This window comes from Oncorhynchus mykiss, chromosome 24, assembly GCF_013265735.2.
Source record: "Oncorhynchus mykiss isolate Arlee chromosome 24, USDA_OmykA_1.1, whole genome shotgun sequence".
NCBI lineage: Eukaryota > Metazoa > Chordata > Actinopteri > Salmoniformes > Salmonidae > Oncorhynchus > Oncorhynchus mykiss.
The window spans coordinates 41,944,496-41,961,065 of record NC_048588.1 but is presented as its reverse complement, the minus strand read 5'-3'; positions in this window follow the sequence as shown (position 1 = coordinate 41,961,065).

Sequence of the window (16,570 nt, the reverse complement as noted above, 5' to 3'; positions counted from 1 at the left end):
CACATATGTCAACAAATTCAGGAAACTAGATGTATGTCACAAGTCACAACTTCACAGGAGAGCCTTTTGAGCACAACATTTCGATGAGGAAATCCTTGATTTAGGTTAAAAAAAGTTTAAACAAAAAACAAAACAAGTTAAAGCTTGCTGTTAGCTAGCTAACGTTAGCGGAGGTTAGATGGCTGAGTTGCTAACGTTACTCTATGGATTGGGATTTTAGTTCATTGTTTTAGCTACCTAATGTTAACGTTGCATGTCTAAACAAAAGACCCCAAGGCTGGTTACACCTGAAACATGAGGACTGTGGGTGGTGACCTTCATCAACAACTACGCAGAGTTTAATGCAATAGCAGGACACCACCCAGGACACAAACAGTTTGGTGGAAAGCTGCTGCCATCCCATGTGACAAAAGCAGCAGTGTGGCGTCTACAAGGAATCGATGGCAACACTTTGTATGTAAACAGGTTTAGACATTTTTTGCAAATTTATTGGAAATGAAATACAGAAATCTCTTTTACATAAGTATTCATACCAGAGTCAATACTTTGTAGAAGCTTTGGCAGAGATTACAGCTGAGAGTCCGAGTAAGTCTCTAAGACACACATCAGGATTGTGCAACATTTGCTCATTATTCTTTTACAAAATTCTTCACATTGGTTGTTGATCATTGCTAGACAACAATTTTCAGGTTTTGCCAGATTTTCAAGTAGATTTAAAGTCCAAACTGTAACTCTGCAACTCTGAGAACATTCCCTGTCTTCTTGATAAGCAACACCCGCGTAAATTTGCCTTGTGTTTTATGTTGTTGTCCTGCTGGAAGGTGCTGGAAGGTTAATTCCTCTTCCAGCGTCTGGTGGAAAGCAGGTTTCTCTCTAGGATTTTGCCTGTGCTTAACTCATTAACGCAGTGATTTCCCTTTCGGTTTTTGTTCTGGAAACAACTCCCCAGTTCTTAACTGACTTGAAAACAGTTTAACGGCTGTGATAGTTTTCAACATTGTAGTTACTCCATAATACTAACCTAAATGACAGAGTGAAAAGAAGGAAGCCTGTACAGAACAACACTATTCCTAAACGTGCATCCGGTTTGCAACAAGGCACTGAAGCAATACTGGAAAACAATTAACGTTTTTGTCTTGAATACAAAACGTTATGTTTGGGGAAAATCCAATAAAACACATTACAAAAGTACCATGTTTTCAAGCATAGTGGTGGCTGCATCATGTTATGGGTATGCTTGTAATTGTTAAGGACAGGAGAGTTTATCAGAACAAAAAAAAAAGAAACAGAATAATAATTTCAATAAATTAGCAGTCATTTCTAAAAACATGTCACTGTGTCATTATGGGATGTATAGTGTATACAGTGCCTTGCGAAAGTATTCGGCCCCCTTGAACTTTGCGACCTTTTGCCACATTTCAGGCTTCAAACATAAAGATATAAAACTGTATTTTTTTGTGAAGAATCAACAACAAGTGGGACACAATCATGAAGTGGAACGACATTTATTGGATATTTCAAACCTTTTTAACAAATCAAAAACTGAAAAATTGGGCGTACAAAATTATTCCGTCATACCGCTCAGGAAGGAGACGTGTTCTGTCTCCTAGAGATGAACATACTTTGGTGCCAAAAGTGCAAATCAATCCCAGAACAATAACAAAGGACCTTGTGAAGATGTTTGAGGAAACAGGTACAAAAGTATCTATATCCACAGTAAAACAAGTTCTATATTGACATAACCTGAAAGGCTGCTCAGCAAGGAAGAAGCCACTGCTCCAAAACCGCCATAAAATAGCCAGACTATGGTTTGCAACTGCACATGAGGATGTTTGGAGGAAAAAGGGGGAGGCTTGCAAGCCGAAGAACACCATCCCAACCGTAGAGCACGGGGGTGGCAGCATCATTTTGTGGGGGTGCTTTGCTGCAGGAGGGACTGGTGCACTTTACAAAATAGATGGCATCGTGACGAAGGAAGTTATGTGAATATATTGAAGCAACATCTCAAGACATCAGTCAGGAAGTTAAAGCTTGGTCGCAAATGGTCTTCCAAATGGACAATGACCCCAAGCATACTTCCAAAGTTGTGGCAAAATGGCTTAAGGACAACAAAGTCAAGGTATTACCTTGCCACCAAGGCCTTTTTTTGCCTTTACCTCCCTTCTCACCTCATTTGCTCACATTGTATATAGACTTGTTTATACTTTATTATTGACTGTATGTTTGTTTTACTCCATGTGTAACTCTGTGTTGTTGTATCTGTCGAACTGCTTTGCTTTATCTTGGCCAGGTCGCAATTGTAAATGAGAACTTGTTCTCAACTTGCCTACCTGGTTAAATAAAGGTAAAATAAATAAATAAATAAAAAGTATTGGAGTGGCCATCACAAAGCCCTGACCTCAATCCCATAGAAAAATTGTGGGAAGAACTGAAAAAGCGTGTGAGAGCAAGGAGGCCTACAAACCTGACTCAGTTACACCAGGTCTGTCAGGAGGCATGGGCCAAAATTAACCCAATTTATTGAGGGAAGCTTGTTGAAGGCTACCTGAAACGTTTGACCCAAGTTAAACAATTTAACCTGTCTAGGACTGGGGACCCCATTGCGCTATCGGAACCCCTTGCCAACAGCCAATGAAATTGCAGGGCGCCAAATACAAATCATTAGAAATCTCATAAATCAAATTTCTCAAACATGCAAGTATTAGGCACCATTTTAAAGATAACATTCTCATTAATCCAGCCACAGTGTCTGATTTAAAAAATGCTTTACAGCAAAAGCTCCACAAACGATTATGTTAGGTCACCACCAGCTCACAGAAAAACCCTGCCATTTTTCCAGCCAAAGAGAGGAGTCACAAAAAGCACAAATAGAGATAAATGAATCACTAACCTTTGATGGTCTTCATCAGATGACACTCATAGGACTTCATGTTACACAATATATGTATGTTTTGTTCGGTAAAGTTCATATTTATAGCCAAAACATGCAGTGATATTGCAGAGAGCCACATAAATTCACATAAATATTCATTATAAATGTTGATGAAAATTCAAGTGTTATACATGGAACTTTAGATACACTTCTCCTTAATGCAACCGCTGTGTCAGATTTCAAAAAAACGTTATTATTATTTTTATTATTATTGCAACACATGCAATAATCTGAGACGGCGCTCAGAACAGAAGCCAAATTATCCGCCATGTTGGAGTCAACAGAAACCAGAAAATACATGATAAATGTTTCCTTTCTTTTGATGAACTTCATCAGAATGCAGTCCTAGGAATCCCAGGTCCACAATAAATGCTTGATTTGTTCGAAAATGTCCGTTATTTATGTCCAATTAGCTACTTTGGTTAGCGCGTTTGGTAAACAATTCCAAAGTCACAAAGCGCGTCCACTATAACGTGCCGAAATGTCCAAAAGTTCCGTAACAGTCAGTAGAAACATGTCAAACAATGTTCTGAATCAATCTTTAGAATGTTGTTTACATATATCTTGAATAAGGTTCCAACCGGAGAATTAGAATGAGCGGTGAAACGCAGGTGCTTCCCCTGTGGACACGCATAATGAATGCATGGTCAACTCGTGGCAGTGGGGACTATTTCCTGTGTCATTCGACCCCCCTTCACATTAGAGTCATCAGACAAAGTTCTATTGATTGCTGACATCTAGTGGAAGGCGTAGGAAGTGAAAACTCATCCTTATATCGCTGTAATTTCAACGAGAGCTTGGTTGAAGATCTGCCACCCCCAGAAAAAAAACAGGAAGTGGAATTTCTCAGGTTTTTGCCTGCTATATGAGTTCTGTTATACTCACAGACATAATTCCAACAGTTTTAGAAACTTCAGAGTGTTTTCTATCAAATACTAATAATAATATGCATATACTAGCAACTGAGACTGAGGACCTGGCCGTTTACAATGGGCACCTTTTCATCCAAGCTACTCAATACTGCCCCTGCAGCCGTAAAAAGTTAAGTCGTTTTTCGTACTATCTGTACATTACTATTTATATTTTTGGCAAATTTTACTACATGTAACGAGTGGGAGTCGGGAAGTGCATCATTTAATGACCAAAACATGAAACACGAACAACAACGCACAGACAGGAAACTGAAACAGAAACACCTGAGGAAAGAGCCAAGGGGAGTGACAGATATAGACATACAGATATAGATATACAGATATAGATATACAGATATAGGGAAGATAATCAAGGAGGTGATTTTGATTTGATTTGATTCGATTTTATTAGGATCTCTTTTAGTCCCCATTAGGACTAATCTTCCAAGAGTCCTTAACATTAAAATACAATTTATAATACAAACACACTTTCACATATAACACACTATTACAAACATACATAATACACTAGCATAATGACCCAATAAATACTCTATCTAAAAAAGATTGATTCTTCATCTACTATAGTCCCACAACATTTCTATATACTATATTTAAATTGTTTTAAAATAATGTTTAAATTTATATATTAAAAGGTTTCTAGTTTGCTCAGTTAATTTATTCCATTTCTTTATTGCTCTAAATCGAAATGTTCTTTTGCCTATTTCTCTTTTCTGTCTGGATAACGCATAGATGTTGAACAATCTATTCCTAGTATCTAGGGAATGTCTGTCTCTTACCAACTGAATACCATTGTGAATAGAACTTGGCCGTTTTAAATGATGTATATTATGAAATAAAATAAGCATGTTTTTTTCAATTACCTTGTTGATTGATGACCAACCAAGAACACTGCACTTGACTGCAACAGAAGAACCATATCTCCGCCTTAAAACAATCCTTGCTGCTTTATTCTGTGCATTCTGCAGCCTCCTAACGTCACTTAATGATGCATTTCCCCAGACCACCGAACAATAGTTCACTTGACTCTCAACCAATGCCTGTGTTATTTGCTGAAGGATTTTCCCTGGTAAATATTTAGCTATCCTTCTGATTGTGCATGCTGTTTTAATATTTTTTTTTTTACATAGATTAGTTATTTGACACGACCCTGGTAAGCAGTTGTCTAGCTGCGCTCCCAGTAGTTTGGTTTCTGCCACTTCTTCAATTTGTACTCCTCCCATACTTACAGTGCCTTGCGAAAGTATTCGGCCCCCTTGAACTTTGCGACCTTTTGCCACATTTCAGGCTTCAAACATAAAGATATAAAACTGTATTTTTTTGTGAAGAATCAACAACAAGTGGGACACAATCATGAAGTGGAACGACATTTATTGGATATTTCAAACTTTTTTTAACAAATGAAAAACTGAAAAATTGGGCGTGCAAAATTATTCAGCCCCCTTAAGTTAATACTTTGTAGCGCCACCTTTTGCTGCGATTACAGCTGTAAGTCGCTTGGGGTATGTCTCTATCTGTTTTGCACATCGAGAGACTGACATTTTTTCCCATTCCTCCTTGCAAAACAGCTTGAGCTCAGTGAGGTTGGATGGAGAGCATTTGTGAACAGCAGTTTTCAGTTCATTCCACAGATTCTCGATTGGATTCAGGTCTGGACTTTGACTTGGCCATTCTAACACCTGGATATGTTTATTTTTGAACCATTCCATTGTAGATTTTGCTTTATGTTCTGGATCATTGTCTTGTTGGAAGACAAATCTCCGTCCCAGTCTCAGGTCTTTTGCAGACTACATCAGTTTTTCTTCCAGAATGGTCCTGTATTTGGCTCCATCCATCTTCCCATCAATTTTAACCATCTTCCCTGTCCCTGCTGAAGAAAAGCAGGCCCAAACCATGATGCTGTCACCACCATGTTTGACAGTGGGGATGGTGTGTTGCTTTTACGCCAAACATAACATTTTGCATTGTTGCCAAAAAGTTCAATTTTGGTTTCATCTGACCAGAGCACCTTCTTCCACGTTTGGTGTGTCTCCCAGGTGGCTTGTGGCAAACTTTAACCGACACTTTTTATGGATATCTTTAAGAAATGGCTTTCTTCTTGCCACTCCCCCATATAGGCCAGATTTGTGCAATATACGACTGATTGTTGTACTATGGACAGAGTCTCCCACCTCAGCTGTAGATCTTTGCAGTTCATCCAGAGTGATCATGGGCCTCTTGGCTGCATCTCTGATCAGTCTTCTCCTTGTATGAGCTGAAAGTTTAGAGGGACGGCCAGGTCTTGGTAGATTTGCAGTGGTCTGATACTCCTTCCATTTCAATATTATCGCTTGCACAGTGCTCCTTGGGATGTTTAAAGCTTGGGAAATTTTTGTATCCAAATCCGGCTTTAAACTTCTTCACAACAGTATCTCGGACCTGCCTGGTGTGTTCCTTGTTCTTCATGATGCTCTCTGCGCTTTTAACGGACCTCTGAGACTATCACAGTGCAGGTGCATTTATACGGAGACTTGATTACACACAGGTGGATTGTATTTATCATCATTAGTCATTTAGGTCAACATTGGATCATTCAGAGATCCTCACTGAACTTCTGGAGAGAGTTTGCTGCACTGAAAGTAAAGGGGCTGAATAATTTTGCACGCCCAATTTTTCAGTTTTTGATTTGTTAAAAAAGTTTGAAATATCCAATAAATGTCGTTCCACTTCATGATTGTGTCCCACTTGTTGTTGATTCTTCACAAAAAAATACAGTTTTATATCTTTATGTTTGAAGCCTGAAATGTGGCAAAAGGTCGCAAAGTTCAAGGGGGCCGAATACTTTCGCAAGGCACTGTAATTGTATCCCATGCTGTTTTGGCCTTTTCCTAGTTGAACAGACCAACATAACTTTGGTTTTCTTGGTGTTTAAAGCAAGTTTGTTTTGGCAAACCCACTCCCTGATATTCTCCAAATCTCCTTGTAAAGCTGTACCTGTTGAACCGATTGTCTTGCTGCATAAATTGTAATATCATCTGCAAATATAGTAGCTTGAGTTTCAACCAAGGCATAGGGAAGGTTGTTGGTATATATTAAGGTGATGGAGTCCAGGTGAGTGTCATGAGGAGCAGGTGCGCAAGACGATGGAGACAGGTGTGTGGGATGATCAGCAGACTGATGCCCTAGAGGCCGGAGAGGGATATGTGACACTACACTACATTCCTAAAGAAAATAATGTACATTTTACTCCATACAACTTTGACTTTTACATCACTACGTTCCTAAAGAAAACAATGTACTTTTTACTCCATACATTTTCATTGACACCCAAAAGTACTCGTTACGTTTCGACAGGACAATTGTCCAATTCACACACTTATCAAGAGAACATCCCTGGTCATCCCTACTGCATTTGATCCAGCAGACTCACAAAACACAACTGCTTTGTGTGTAAATTATGTGTTGAAGTGTGCCCCTGGCTATCCGTCAATAACAAATAAAAAAACAACATCTGGTTTGCTTAATATAAGGAATTTGAAATGGTTTATATTTTTACTTTTACTTTTGATACTTAAGTACATTGTGCCCCTGGCTATCCATCAAATGTAAAAAAAAAATTAAAAAATACAATTGTGCCGTCTGGTTTAATATAAGGCATTTGAAATGATTTATACTTTTACTCAAGTATGACAATTTAGTACTTTTTCCAGCACTGGATGTGGCTGGGGGTTGTAGCATTTCTTTCACATGACCCATTAGACAAGTGTGTCTGGGCAAGCGGCATCTAATATTTCTTCAATGTTTTTTGTCTGGACACTTTCTGTTTAGCTGGAATTGTTCCTATTGTAGGCTACTACCACTGTAAGTCTTCATCTGTATTACACTACTCACTGTTTACTACATGACCTCACATGTGAATCCTTAAAGAGATGGGTGGGGCTAAAGCTTAAGAGGGTGTGAACAATGCTGAATGGGTGTAGACAAAAGAAGAGCTCCCCAGTAGGTACCAAAACATTCAAAGGCTCTTTTCTCAAAAGTGTGTTATACAAGTTTATCAACTTTCAAAGCAGAATTTTTACCCCCGTTGTTCCTCAAACATGCAGTGTATGATCTATCATTTTGTAGCTCTGAGTCTCTGCTTATCTCCAATGTATAAATAACTATTTAAAATTTTCCTACGTGAGACTGATTTAAGCTGGCCAGTCACATATTACCCTTTAGACACACAAATAACTATTTGGACATAATATGACATTTGAAATGTCTTTACTCTTTTGGGACCTTTGTGAGTGTAATGTAAATGTTTATAGTTTTTTCACTTTTGTTTATTATCTACTTGACTTGCTTTGGCATTGTTAACAGAGAGAGAGAGAGAGAGAGAGAGAGAGAGAGAGAGAGAGAGAGAGAGAGAGCGGGAGCAGGGATAGAACAGAAGGGCGGGAAGTGAGAGGACATTTGAAAAAGGGGGAGAGAGATGTGGGGGGAGAGAGAGAGAGACAGAGAGAGACAGAGAGAGAGAGGGGGCGGGGATAGAACAGAAGGGCGGGAAGTGAGAGGACATTTGGAAAAGGGGGAGAGAGAGAGAGAGAGATAGAGAGAGAGGAAAGGAGAAAAGGAAAGGGAGGGAGAGATGAAAGATGGATAGAGAGATTGATGCCTCATGACTTCTGACAGAGCACAAGCTCCAGCTGAACCCTGCCTGGGACCCACTATGGACCCACTATGGAGAGAATCAGATTCTGTTTGATGATGCTCATTTGACGCTTTCGTCACCCCTCCTGTTCCTGTAATTACACACGGGGTCTGACAGTAAACGTGTGTGTGTGTGTGTGTGTCAGCCACAAAAAAACAAACATTGATGCTCTCTGTATGTAGGGCAGCTTTGTCGAGATATCTTGCTACTTATCCGCTCGTTGCAACTAATCTAACTTATCTTCTTCCTTTCCCTCCTCTCCCTCCTCACCGTCATCCTCTCTCTCGCAATCGCTCTCTCTCTCCTCATCCCTCTCCTTTTCACTTTCCTCACCCCTATATATGATATACTGACCTTAGATCAATGTTTAGGGGTGACCTCATCCTACTAGTCTACTTCCTGTTTCCGGCAGTGCGTTTCCTGGGCTGTCTGGAGGCGTTGGTGTCGTGCAGCACCAGCCCCCCAGAGCAGCATGGTGATTGGCTGGAGGGAGGCGCCGCCTTCCTCAGAGTCACAGCTGTCCTGGGATGAATCTGACAGGTACTCAGAACTCCTCCCATGTTCTAATATCCATCCTTACTTCTCATTGGTTGTAACAACAAGGTGTTGCTGTGGAAACCCTATGTGATCTCTAAACCAAGTGGGTGTACTCAGAGGTCACATGAGCAGTGTTACGCTTCATACTGGGCAAGAAACAGCTGATCAGCTTCTCCAGGGACAAGGTGAGAGAGAGAAGAAGAAGAAGAAGAAGTGGAGACTGTGTGTAGTATTGTAATGTTGTTACAGTATGTGTCATAGACATATGCATTAGATTAAATATGCAGGCCTTAATCTAAAATAAAATATAAAGATTTTGGCATAGACTTATTTTTTTATGTTGAAGACTTTAAGACAACTTCCCCTCTCATTTCTCAGGCTGTGGGATGTGTCTGGTCATTATTCAGCGTATTGCTGCCATCTTACTCCAGACAGAGTTCACGCCTCCTCTTCTTCTCTCTTCTCTTCGTCTTCTCCTTCGACAGTCTGCTCCTGTGAGGGCACAAGGCGAGACCCAAATGCAGACACAGGAGGCAGATGGTTGAGCTCCGATATTTATTAATACCAAAAGGGGTAGACAAATGCCAGGTCGGGGACAGGCGAGAGTTCATAAACCAGGTCAGAGTCCAAACAGTACCAGGAAATAGTCAGGCTCGAGGTCAGAACAGGCAGGGGTTCAGTGAACAGGTCAGAAAAAACAGAGAACACAGGAGACACCTGGAGGTGGGTGGAGACAATCACAAAGACAGGTGAAACTGATCAGGGCATGACAGCTCCTCCGCAGGTGAGTCACCAGCCATGAGAACCCTGTCACATGCTTCCTCTATAAGAGCCTGTTCAGAGAGGTACACACACAGGAACACAGTCATCTACACCTACATGCTTTCTCTCTCTGTCTGTCTCTCACCCATCTCTTTCTCTCTCTCTTCCCACCCCTGCCTCTCTCTCCCCTTTCTCTATCCTTCTCTCCCCACCTATCTCTCTCTCTCCCCAACCACCCTCTCCCTCCCCCCTCTCTCTTCTCTATCTCTCTTCTCTCTTTCTCTCTCTCTCTCATCGCTGTCTCTCAGGGGATCAGCAGTGACTCTGGCTCCTCAGTGATCTGTTGGCTGGTGGACACAGGTCAGAAGGTCAAGCAGTTCCACCGTTGTCATGGTGATGCTGAGATCTCCACAATGGCGTTGAACAGGATACAGGCACGTGTTCACCGGTAGCTCAGACGGAGTAGACATGGTCACTCATTACATCAATTAATGTAGGCAGTCCCCATAAGCATGAAATATATTGACACTAAGACATTGACATTTATCCAATCTAATATTGAAAGGGATTCTGGTGAGATTCATTGTGTACAATATGTAGATGTATCTAATGCATCCACAGAGAAATATAAATATAATACATGTTCAGTAATATAATCTCCGACAGAACGGACATTAATAAGTTGCATTGAAATGGAAGAATTGGGTGAACTGGAATAGATGACAATATAATCGTTTTTAATTTATTTTATTTTATTGAGCAGTCCTGTTGTGGAAGTTTATATATATATTTTTGCCCTTTTTCTCCCCAACTGGTAGTTACAGTCTTGTCCCATCGGTGCAACTCCCGTACGGACTCGGGAGAGGTGAAGGTCGAGAGCCGTGCGTCCTCCAAAACAAGACCCAGTCAAGCCGCACTGCTTCTTGACACAACGCCCGCTTAACCCGGAAGCCAGCCGCACCAATGTGTCGGAGGACATTGTCATGTGGCCCACCACATGAGTCGCTAGTGCGCGATGAGACAAGAACATCCCTGCCGGCCAAACCCTCCACTAACCCGGTCGAAGTTGGGCCAAACCCTCCACTAACCCGGTCAACGCTGGGCCAAACCCCCACTAACCCGGTCGACGCTGGGCCAAACCCTCCACTAACCCGGTCGACGCTGGGCCAAACCCTCCACTAACCCGGTCGACGCTGGGCCAAACCCTCCACTAACCCGGTCGACGCTGGGCCAAACCCTCCACTAACCCGGTCGACGCTGGGCCAAACCCTCCACTAACCCGGTCAACGCTGGGCCAAACCCTCCACTAACCCGGTCAACGCTGGGCCAAACCCTCCACTAACCCGGTCGACGCTGGGCCAAACCCTCCACTAACCCGGTCGACGCTGGGCCAAACCCTCCACTAACCCGGTCGACGCTGGGCCAAACCCTCCACTAACCCGGTCGACGCTGGGCCAAACCCTCCACTAACCCGGTCGACGCTGGGCCAAACCCTCCACTAACCCGGTCGACGCTGGGCCAAACCCTCCACTAACCCGGTCGACGCTGGGCCAAACCCTCCACTAACCCGGTCGACGCTGGGCCAAACCCTCCACTAACCCGGTCGACGCTGGGCCAAACCCTCCACTAACCCGGTCGACGCTGGGCCAAACCCTCCACTAACCCGGTCGACGCTGGGCCAAACCCTCCACTAACCCGGTCGACGCTGGGCCAAACCCTCCACTAACCCGGTCGACGCTGGGCCAAACCCTCCACTAACCCGGTCGACGCTGGGCCAAACCCTCCACTAACCCGGTCGACGCTGGGCCAAACCCTCCACTAACCCGGTCGACGCTGGGCCAATTGTGCACCGCTCCATGGGTCTCCCGGTTGTGGCCGGCTGCAACAGAGCCTGGACTTGAACCATGATCTCTAGTGGCACAGCTAGCACTGCGATGCAGTGCCTTAGACCATGCACCAGGATCTCTAGTGGCACAGCTAGCACTGCGATGCAGTTCCTTAGACCATGCACCAGGATCTCTAGTGGCACAGCTAGCACTGCGATGCAGTGCCTTAGACCATGCACCAGGATCTCTAGTGGCACAGCTAGCACTGCGATGCAGTGCCTTAGACCATGCACCAGGATCTCTGACCCCTCCTGTCTCAGCCTCCAGTATTTATGCTGCAGTAGTTTATGTGTCGGGGGGCTGGGGTCAGTTTGTTATATCTGGAGTACTTCTCCTGTCCTATTCGGTGTCCTGTGTGAATCTAAGTGTGCGTTCTCTAATTCTCTCCTTCTCTCTTTCTCTCTCTCGGAGGACCTGAGCCCTAGGACCATGCCCCAGGACTACCTGACATGATGACTCCTTGCTGTCCCCAGTCCACCTGGCTGTGCTGCTGCTCCAGTTTCAACTGTTCTGCCTTATTATTATTCGACCATGCTGGTCATTTATGAACATTTGAACATCTTGGCCATGTTCTGTTATAATCTCCACCCGGCACAGCCAGAAGAGGACTGGCCATCCCACATATGCTCTCTCTAATTCTCTCTTTCTTTCTCTCTCTCGGAGGACCTGAGCCCTAGGACCATGCCCCAGGAATACCTGACATGATGACTCCTTGCTGTCCCCAGTCCACCTGACTGTGCTGCTGCTCCAGTTTCAACTATTCTGCCTTATTATTATTCGACCATGCTGGTCATTTATGAATATTTGAACATCTTGACCATGTTTTGTTATAATCTCCACCCGGCACAGCCAGAAGAGGACTGGCCACCCCACATAGCCTGGTTCCTCTCTAGGTTTCTTCCTAGGTTTTGGCCTTTCTAGGGACTTAGGAAATTCTTGAGGGAAACCTGTTTCAGTCTTCCAGAGATTTGAGACTGGGACGGAGGTTCACCTTCCAGCAGGGTGAAAACTTTCCCAAGCCACTGTACCTGTGTCTCTGTCCTTCTGTTAGTCTAGAGTTTATGACTCTGTCTCTTTTTGTTTGTCGAGGTGTATTGATAGATGGAACAAGGGGTGCCTTAGCTGGCTCGTCAGGCTTCCATGCCCTAGCTGGTTCGAGAGGTTTCCTTGCCCCGGTTGGCTCGGCAGGCGCCCATCCCACATCAGGCCTCAGCCGGATAATCAGCCGGTTCACCAGGCTCCCTCGCCTTTGCCGGTACGTCGGGCTTCTACGCCCCCAGCCGGCTTGTCCAGCGCCATTCCTCGGCCGGCCCGTCAGGCTCGCCCAGGAGGAACGCTGGGTGGCGCCCCTATAGGAGGAAGAGGGGGGGGGGGTACTGTCACGCCTGCTCCCACTCTCCCTCCGTGGCACTCGAGGGCGCCAGGCTGCCCGGCATTACGCACTCATGCCACCATCATTACGCACACCTGCTTCCCTCGTCACGCGCATCAGAGATTCATTGGACTCACCTGGACTCAATCACCTGTGTTGTTACCTCCCCTATATCTGTTCCCCGCTTCTGCATTAATTGTCGTTTGTCGTTGTGTGTTTCCTGGTTCTGACACTGTTCCTGTCCTGTTCCATGTCTGTGCTAAATGAAATGTTCCCTCTCCGTACTTGCTTCTCTACTCTAACCTCGTTTCCTACAATAACAGAGTGAAGGGAACAGTCCCAGTATTAACAGCAGGTATAACAGACACCCCTCGCTCTCTCCTCCATTACCCTCTCTGTTCCCTCCATCCTCTGTCCTCCATCACCCTCTCTGTTCTCTCCATCCGCTCTCCTCCATTACACTCTCTGTTCCCTCCATCCTCTGTCCTCCATCACCCTCTCTGTTCTCTCCATCCTCTCTCCTCCATTACCCTCTCTGTTCCCTCCATCCTCTGTCCTCCATCACCCTCTCTGTTCTCTCCATCCTCTCTCCTCCATCACCCTCTCTGTTCTCTCCATCCTCTCTCCATCCTCTCTCCTCCATCACCCTCTCTGTTCTCTCCATCCTCTCTCCTCCATCACCCTCTCTGTTCTCTCCATCCTCTCTCCTCCATCACCCTCTCTGTTCTCTCCATCCTTTCTCCCCATCACCCTCTCTGTTTTCTCCACCCTCTCTCCTCCATCACTCGCTGTTCTCTCCATCCTCTCTCCTCATTCACTCTCTGTTCTCTCCATCCTCTCTCCTCCATCACCCTCTCTGTTCTCTCCTTCCTCTCTCCTCCATCACCCTCTCTGTTCTCTCCATCCTCTCTCCTAAATCACCCTCTCTGTTCTCTCCATCCTCTCTCCTCCATCACCCTCTCTGTTCTCTCCATGCTCTCTCCTCCATCACCCTCTCTGTTCTCTCCATCCTCTCTCCTCCATCACCCTCTCTGTTCTCTCCATCCTCTCTCCTCCATCACCCTCTCTGTTCTCTCCATCCTCTCTCCTCCATCACCCTCTCTGTTCTCTCCATCCTCTCTCCTCCATCACTCTCTGTTCTCTCCATCCTCTCTCCTCCATCACCCTCTCTGTTTTCTCCATCCTCTCTCCTCCATTACCCTCTCTGTTCTCTCAATCCTCTCTCCTAAATCACCCTCTCTGTTCTCTCCATCCTCTCTCCTCCATCACCCTCTCTGTTCTCTCCATGCTCTCTCCTCCATCACCCTCTCTGTTCTCTCCATCCTCTCTCCTCCATCACCCTCTCTGTTCTCTCCATCCTCTCTCCTCCATCACCCTCTCTGTTCTCTCCATCCTCTCTCCTCCATCACCCTCTCTGTTCTCTCCATCCTCTCTCCTCCATCACTCTCTGTTCTATCCATCCTCTCTCCTCCATCACCCTCCATCCTCTCTCCTTCATCACTCTCTGTTCTCTCCATCCTCTCTCCTCCATCACCCTCTCTGTTCTCTCCATCCTCTCTCCTCCATCACCCTCTCTGTTCTCTCCATCCTCTCTCCCGATCACCCTCTTTGTTTTGTCCATCCTCCTCCCACCTTTCTCCTCCCACATCCCTCTTCCCCCTCTCTCCCTCTCCCCTCTTTCCGCCATCTTCCTCTTCCCCCTTTCTCCCCAAATCCCTCTTCACCTCTCACCCTCTTCCCCTCTCTATTATTTTCCCTATCTCGCCCCCTCTCTGTTCTCATCCCCCTCTCTACCCCATCTATCTCCTCCCCCTCTCTTCCCCATCTATCTCTTCCCCCTCTATCTCTTCCCCCTCTCTTCCCTATCTCCCTCTTCCCACTCTCTCCCTGTCTACCTCTTCCCCCTCTCTCCCCATCTACCTCTTCCCCCTCTCTCCCCATCTACCTCTTCCCCCTCTCTCCCTATCTCCCTCTTCCCTCTCTTCCCTCTCTCCCCATCTCCCTCTCCCCTCTCTTCCCTCCCTTCCCTCTCTCCCCATCTCCCTCTTCCCTCACTTCCCCCTCTCCCCATCTACCTCTTGCCCCTCTCCCCATCTACCTCTTCCCCCTCTCTCCCCATCTACCTCTTCCCCCTCTCCCCATCTACCTCTTCCCCCTCTCCCCATCTCCCTCTTCCCTCTCTCTCCCCCATCTACCTCTTCCCCTTCTCTCCCCCATCTAACTCTTCCCTCTCTCTCCCCCATCTACCTCTTCCCCCTCTCCCCATCTACCTCTTCCCCCTCTCTCCTTCAGACACAAAGCCATCTAGATGTGTGAAACCTCAGTAGTCAAAACATAGGCGTAGCAACAGCCCACTCACATCTCCTCTTGATCTCCATCATGGAAAGTGAAGTTCATCTCTCTCTCTCTCTCTCTCTCTCTCTCTCTCTCTCTCTCTCTGCCTCTATCTCAATTCAATTCAAGGGCTTTGTTGTCATGGGAAACATATGTTTGCATTGCCAAAGCAAGTGAAATAGGTAGTTAACAAACATAAAAAATTAACAGTAAACATTACACTCACAAAACTTCCAAAGGAATAGAGACATTTCAAATAGAATATTATGTCTATATGCGTAATATTGCCACGCCCTTTTATTGTGGCAACAGGTCACACATCTTGTTGTTGTGATGGCACACTGTGGTATTTCACCCAGTAGATATGGGAGTTTATCAACATTGGATCTGTTTTCGGATTCTTTGTGGGTCTGTGTAATCTGAGGGAAATATGTGTCTCTAATATGGTCAGTCATTGGGCAGTTAGGAAGTGCAGCTCAGTTTCCACCTCATTTTGTGGGCAGTGTGCACATAGCCTGTCTTCTCATGAGAGCCAGGTCTGTCTACGGCGGCCTTTCTCAACAGCAAGGCTATGCTCACTGAGTCTGTACATAGTCAAAGCTTTCCTTAAGTTTGGGTCAGTCACAGTGGTCAGGTATTCTGCCGCTGTGTACTCTCTGTTTAGGGCCAAATAGCATTCTAGTTTGCTCTGTTTTTTTGTTAATTCTTTCCAATGTGTCAAGTAATTATCTTTTTGTTTTCTCATGATTTGGTTGGGTCTAATTGTGCTGCTGTCCTGGGGCTCTGTGGGGTCTGTTTGTGTTTGTGAACAGAGCCCCAGGACCAGCTTGCTTAGGGGACTCTTCTCCAGGTTCATCTCTCTGTAGGTGATGGCTTTGTTATGGAAGGTTTGGGAATCGCTTCCTTTTAGGTGGTTGTAGAATTTAACGTCTCTTTTCTGGATTTTGATCATTAGTGGGTATCGGCCTAATTCTGCTCTGCATGCATTATTTGGTGTTCTACGTTGTACACGGAGAATATTTTTGCTAAATTCTGCAGGCAGTCTCCACTTGGTGTTTGGTGTCCTCTCCCTCTCCCTCTCTCTCTCTCTCTCTCTCTCTCTCTCTCTCTCTCTCTCTCTCTCTCTCTCTCCCTCTCCCTCTC